The following is a 6,989-nucleotide window of genomic DNA, read 5'->3' as shown; positions in this document are numbered from 1 at the left end:
GGCTCAGGCAATCCACTCACCTCAGTCTCCCAAAGGCGCGGGATTACAGGCTGAGCCACAGAGCCCAGCTACAAATTCATTTTTCATGTTTTTTTTTTTAATTTTAGTAAATGGTTATTTTATAGTTTTAAACAAAAAACGTTATCTGAACTTAATTTTTTCTTCTTAAAAATTTTTTGGAATCAGAGTGTACAAGTGCATGTTTGTTACATAGGCATATTATGTAGTGGTTGGGATTGGGTTTCAGGTGAACCATTCCTCAGCTATTGTAGCCAATAGGTAGTTTTTAGGTCTGTATATTCACCGTCTACCCCTGAATCTATCTTTTTTTTCAGTCTCAGGTTTGGTGATTTGTACTGTGGTCACAGTGGTACATCTAACATAAAGCCCCTCAGTGGTTTTCTTCACCTACATAATCAAGTCTGTGGTTCCCCAGGAGATGAACTCCTTAAACATTTCCAGCTGCATTTCTTAAGAGCTTCTACACTGAGCTGCTTGTGTGGCTTTCTGAATTTATTATCATGCTGTGTCCTCCACCTGGAATGTCCTCTTACCTTTCATTGCCTTGATGACTCTTATCTCAGACTCAGTATTGGGGATATCATCTTCCAGAAACCTCTCTTGACAGCATGGACTGGGCTCAAGGCTCTTCTTCTTGCCCCATGCTTCTGTGTACACACCACTCTCTTAACTGTTCAAGAGAGACTTTTAGTCTGAATCTTGCTCAGTTTTCTCCATTCAGGCTTCCAGTCTGTGATGAGGATTTCAAAATGCAGATGAATAAAGACAGCCACTGGTGGGTAAAACATTGTACATTCTACTATTTCTTGCTTGGAAATTTATGATCTCAGAAGATTAAACTCAGTATCTCAAAAAGTTTAGATCTCAGAAATTTTAGAATGAGTTGACTTTAGATACTAGTCTCATTTATGAATTATTAATAGTAGAGTTAGTCAAATTTTTTAAATTTTTATTTTATTTTAAAGATGTGGGGTACAATTCAGGATTAGGTACACAAGTGGTCATCATACAGGTAAAATTTGGGCCTCTCTTTGGTTCCCACTTTCCTTGCTTTGAGATCAGGTACCTTGATTGAGGTTATGTGCCCCCTCCCCGTTCCCTCCAGTAGTTTCTGGTTACTGCCAATCCCTCTTATAGTATTATGGTAAGTGTTCAGGGTCCGCTTATGAGTGAGAACATGTGGTACTCAGTTCTTTGTTCCTGTGATAAATCACTGAGTATTGTAAACTCCAAAGTCCATCATTTTGTTCTTCTTTGAAATGGCTGCATAATATTCCATCATATATATATATGTGCCACATTTTTTTTTATCCAGTCCAGTTTTGATGGGAAGCATGTTTGGTTCCATGTTTTTTTATTGTAAATATAGTGCTGCAATAAACATGCGTGTGTAGGAATCTTTTTTGTAGAGTTATTTAAGTTCCTCTGGGTATATTCCCAGAGGAGGGATTGCTGGATTGCATTTAAGTTCAGTTTCTGGTTCTTTTAGGTATCAATGGCCATCATTAATAAAACAAAAAACTACAGATGCTGGTGAGGAAACAGAGGAAAGGGAATGCTTCTACACTGATGGTGGGAATGCAGACTAGTTAGTCTAATTTTAGAAAGAGTATGTATGTTAGATACTAGTCCTATCCTCCTTCCACTTTATGGTTGAACTTAAAACCCCAGGCATTAGTTGATTTGTCTAAGAAGATAAGTTAGGAAGACAAAATAAATTTTTTCTTTCAAGTTAACCAATTCCTTTAATAGCTTTTGCTTAAAAATATTTGTGGTTATTGACGTCTGTAAAGGGGTATGTTTCCACAAAACTCACTTGAAGTCCTAAACCTCAATAGTTTAGCATTTGACTGTATTTGGAGATACTTAAGAAAAAGAGATAATTAAGAAAAAATGAGGTAACACAGGTTGACCTTAATTTAGTATAACTGTAGTACTTAGAAGAAGAGGAGATTAGACACATGTATAGAGGCAAGATTATAGGAAAACACCAGAAGAAGATGGCCAGCTACAAGCCAAGGAGAGAGGCCCTCAGAAGAAACCAAGCTTGTCAACATATTGACCTACCATCACATAGGACCTAGTTTCCATAACTGTGAGGAAATAAATTTCTGGTCTTTGAGCCACTCAATCTATACTACTTTGTTATGGAAGCCTTAGGAAACCAATTTAGCCACTCGATTTTTGAGTGTGTGTTTCCATTATCATCCCTAGGAGACATATTTTATGAAAGGGGGCAGACTCTGTCTTGTTATCTTCACCTAATGTCTTTTCTATATAGTTCTAGCGACAGTCATATCAGATATAAAATCAATTTTGTTTAGCTGTTCCTGTGCCCCTTGTTTTTCTATTCTTTGTTAGTAGTTGGGTCTTTTTTTTAGGGGGCTGATATATTCCATCCCTTACTATAGATTTACAGAGAGGTTATTCACTTAGTAGGGAATTTTACAGGAATTAAGGCCCATTATTTTTATTTCTAATTAGCTCAGTTGGGTTGTTTCCTTTTTAAAAGTTATACTAATAATCTAACCAAAATGGAAAATTTGAATATACACGAATATAAATGTATTTGAATAAACACTTATATATATAGCTCCAGATTTACCCAGGATTTAAGTATTTATCTAGGAGAATATTATATTACTTTTTGAGTTTTCAAGAATAACTTAAATAATAACCTAGTGGCCTAAATTTATTACAGGTTCTAAAGGTTTCTAATATAAAACTGGGAAGTAAATAAGATTACTAATATTATTCAGTTTTTATTTGCTTTTGGGCAGCAACATCCATATAATCTATGAGATAAATATTCTCAGTTATAATTTCCACAAGCAAGCAATTTTTCTCTTCATTCATAAACTGCCCTTTGGTATATGGATTTTGTCATACTTCTTAACGTTATTTTGCTTGGTAAAGCTACTCTTAAATAACAAACTCATCAATCATAGATTTCTTGAACTTTCATAACATAATTTGGCTCTTAAATTTATAATCCTTTTGCTGAAGGTAATTTAGCTTTTAAATGTACAAATCCTCTTGCTCGACAGACCAAGCTATAAAGTGCTGGGATGATATAAAGGGCAGAGTGTATTCTTATAAAGCACATGACTGGCAAGTCTTAGATGTGATCAGGATGATCTCAGCATTAAATTTGAGAGGAGAAAGAAATGTTCTGATTAAAGTAGATGAAAGGCCCAGATATAACAGAGGAGGGCCAGAACCAACACCTTTGGCTTCAGATATGTATCTTCTAATGTATATAACTTATGTTAAAGGAAACCTGAAATTTTAATAGAAGGCAAATATAGTTTCTAATTGAATAAGTTATATACACATATAATATATTCTGAAATATTCCTATTCCTGTAACTTGATGAGAAAGTAATCGTATCTGAAATTTAACAAATGGAAAAGTACATTTTGCATGATTGAATTGTATCTAATAGAATGCAAGGGTAAGTGATTTACACTCAAAGGTAGTCTTTAAATCTAATGGTGACAGTGTTGGGCTTTTGGGTGAGAAAGAGAAGCAGAAATTCTGTCCTTGAGGAAGGATTTCATAGTCTATTTAACTAGGGAGAGGCAAGGAAACATGTTAGTTCCTTCAAGAAGGAACTATGCCATGATCAATGATCAATTTTATATGCACTATAGAACTTTGTAGACTTCCTTTCATATAATAATTATTCAAAAGTTGTCGAATGTCTGAATTGGCAAAGAAGTGATAGGGCATTAGCAGATATAATAACCAGGCCAGGGAAATAGGCTTTTTAACAGTCAGAGAGAGAGAGAGAGAGAGAGAGAGAAAAGCTTGATTCTTTGACCAGATTGCAGTTTATTAGACCACAAAACTTCTTCATTCTGACAATATAATAATAAAGTACATTCATGTGAAAGAAATATTTCAATGGCAATAAGGTACATATGGCCCTCCAGTAATAAACCAACTGATGAGACCTCACTGAAAAGGACTGTGTATCATAGAAGGATGACATAGTTGGTGAGAGGTGGGAGGGAATCCTGAAAGAAGTTGAAGCTAGGTAAACCTCTATGGATGGAAGACAAACCTATGTCCTATTGGGGGTCCTGGTCATGGAAATGCAAAGGTCGAAGATACTCTGCAAATCCAGAAGCAGAGTTGCTTTCAGGAATAGGCCTGAAAACAAACTTGGAATGAGCTGAAATTTATGATACATGTCAAAGACTAAAGTGACCTTGGGAAATATCTGTTCAGAATAATGAACAGTTGGTCACAGTTTCATCTACTGTTTTCTTCCATGTTCTATGAAATGTATAGCACAAACAGGGCTTTAACGAGTTCAGGCCCCCAGTCCAGATGTATATCCCAAGGTACCAGAGTAATTATCAAAACTGCTCTCGGTAATCTTTAACTACTCATGGAGAATGGGTGAAGTGCCTAGAAGACATTACTTTCCAGAGAAAGTTTGTGGTTTACTGTTGCAGACATTATAGCTTTTTATAAAAACCCTTTCTCTTTCACAGATACCTAATTGACATTGGAGGCTTATTTATGTAAATTTTCTCAAGTTTACCTTACTGGAATTTCTGTTGTATCCCATGCATTTTGACCTATAGTTTTCTTAACAGGTGTTATACCTTTTACTTTTATTTGACTAAAATATTTTTAATAGTATTTTAAATTTCCAAGCAGGTAAGAATATTTCATCTAAACATTTCCTATTAATTCCAGTTTAGTTGTAGTGTGGTCAAAATGCAGTTTGCAAGTTTTCTGATTCCTTTTTCTGTAATATAATAAACATATAAATGCTCCATACACTTTTAAAAATGAGGTTATATTTTTAACTCTTGGTGTTCAGAGCTTGATGTATGTCAATTAATGTAATTTTGTTGATTGTATTTAAATATTTTACTCTTAACATTTTTATTTGACATTGTCATAGATTAAGTAATTTGTATTTTATCTATATTTATATATACAAAATATACTCCCCAGAGTTGTGTTTGTAACTAATATAAATTTTTCTTTATATAGTTTTATGGCATGTAATTTCCTGTATGAACATTCATGACAGTCCTTTCACCATAAAATTATCTTCTACCTCGAGGCCTAAATTTGAGGTTCTCGTCCCGGTTTTATATGTTAATATTACTGCTTTTGCTTTCTTTCTTGTTCATGCTTGCCAGTCTTTTATATTTCACCTTGGTGTCACTTTGTTTAAGGTATGCCACCTGAAACCGTCATGTCACTGGAATTTTACAAACTTATTTTATTTTCAATAAATGAATATAAGTATAATCATTTCATATTTATAACTGTAGCTATTATGCTTTGTTTCTCTTTGCTCATCTTGCTTTATGGTTTCTTTTTATTAATTTTTTTCTTTCCTTTTTATATAAACTCATATGGTTGTTATCTTCTGCAGAGATTTTAAATGTTGGGTTTTCTTCTCAAAGTTTCTCAAAGACTTTCTTAAAACGTGGTAAATTATCAAATGACTTCACAGTTTCCCCTTTTCTGTAGTTCAGAGTCACTTAAATTGGGGCTTACCATCTTCTCCTACAATGTCCACTTTCTAAGATAAGACAGCAGCAGTTTGAGAGACAACATCTGTGTACCTTTTGGACAGTGCATTCCATTTTTTTTCAGTAGTATTTACACTATATCTTTTAAAAATCCCCCAAGATTGCTATCATAAGAACTTAGTTCTTCTCTACTTGTCAGTACAGATTCAGTTCTCTCTCTCTCCCATCTTTCATATTTCTTTTACCATTTTAGTAAGGGAACTTGACTTGGATGGGGCAGGAAGTGAGTCAAATGATGTACAGTTTAATAAATGGAAGTATTTATGTCTGTAGAAGAGAAAATGTAACTGGAATATAAAGGCTACCTTCAGATACCCAAAGGAATACCATGTGACCCAATAAATGGACCACCCCTGTGTTAATTAGTAGGCTAGTAGTACTAGGACCAGGGTAGGCTGATTAAACCTGTCCAAACTGATGAGAGAAAGATACTTTCTTAAATTTGGAATCGAGAATTTAATTTCTAAGATTCTTTCTAACCCTGTTGATCTGTTGATGTAAACAAGGTTGAAATTTTTGAAATGTGAGATACAAAAGAGATTTTTTTCCCCAGAATTTATTATGTATAAGAATTGAATGGAACTCTTGTTAAAATGAATATCTGAGCTCTAAAGTTTTTATATATTTAAGTTTGGGCAACACATTCTTTATTGATAGTAACCATTGTTTTAAAGTGTCATTATTATTATTATTATTTTTATTATTATTATAATATGATACATTGGTTTGAATAAAGAGTAAATGCAACCTCTCTATAACATTTGCTGCTATAATTTAGGGTTTATATAGAAATGGAAATTGGTATCTAAGTGAATAAGTAATTGAAGTCAACAGTTTTACATAAAACTGTCAGTTTGGTTTCTCGGTGATGCAGACACCAAGATGGAGTTGGAAGTAAAAGATAAAGGGGAGAGGAAGCAGAGGAAGGCAAGGGAAATCTTCAGACTGAGGTGAGGTTTGACACCTGTGGAAGTTGAGAGGGGAAAGGAAGGAGGATGAAGTGTGAAGAGTCTTGGCTCAAAAAAGTCCAAACCAGGCTCATAGTTGGCTCCAATACGACTGACCACAGAAGACACCTTTGTTGGGCCGACACGACTTGGCTCTGAGTCCCTCAGGGTCTCAGTCATTGATGAGAGAGCCCTGTGGGCAGAGTGGAGCACATCTGATGTATTGTGACTGGAACTGTCAGCTACCTGTACTCCTTGTGGCAGGTACTCTCCTGAAGGGAGATCTGAGCAGTGCACATTCATGGCTGCCACAACATCCAAGTCATAATCTTTTCAGTGCTGAGGAGTGTGCAAGCTTACTTGGAGGCATAATTTGACATCATTGGTACTGATTTTCTTGACTTCTGTTTGTATGACTCTGCTTTTATTGTTTTAAGTCTCTCAACTTTCATTTCA

At 34.8% G+C, this 6,989-nt stretch overlaps 1 protein-coding gene across 1 annotated transcript in view; it reads left to right on the top strand.

Moving 5' to 3' along the window:
• The window catches only part of IQUB (IQ motif and ubiquitin domain containing), an 82,153-nt gene that overhangs the window by 49,088 nt on the left and 26,076 nt on the right, over window positions 1–6,989 (top strand). The window lies entirely within an intron of this gene.

This window comes from Carlito syrichta, unplaced genomic scaffold, assembly GCF_000164805.1.
Source record: "Carlito syrichta isolate Samal-C Ts95f unplaced genomic scaffold, Tarsius_syrichta-2.0.1 Scaffold302715, whole genome shotgun sequence".
NCBI classification, from domain to species: domain Eukaryota; kingdom Metazoa; phylum Chordata; class Mammalia; order Primates; family Tarsiidae; genus Carlito; species Carlito syrichta.
The sequence above is the reverse complement of the archived record's forward strand: the minus strand, read 5'-3'. Positions and strand labels throughout refer to the sequence as shown.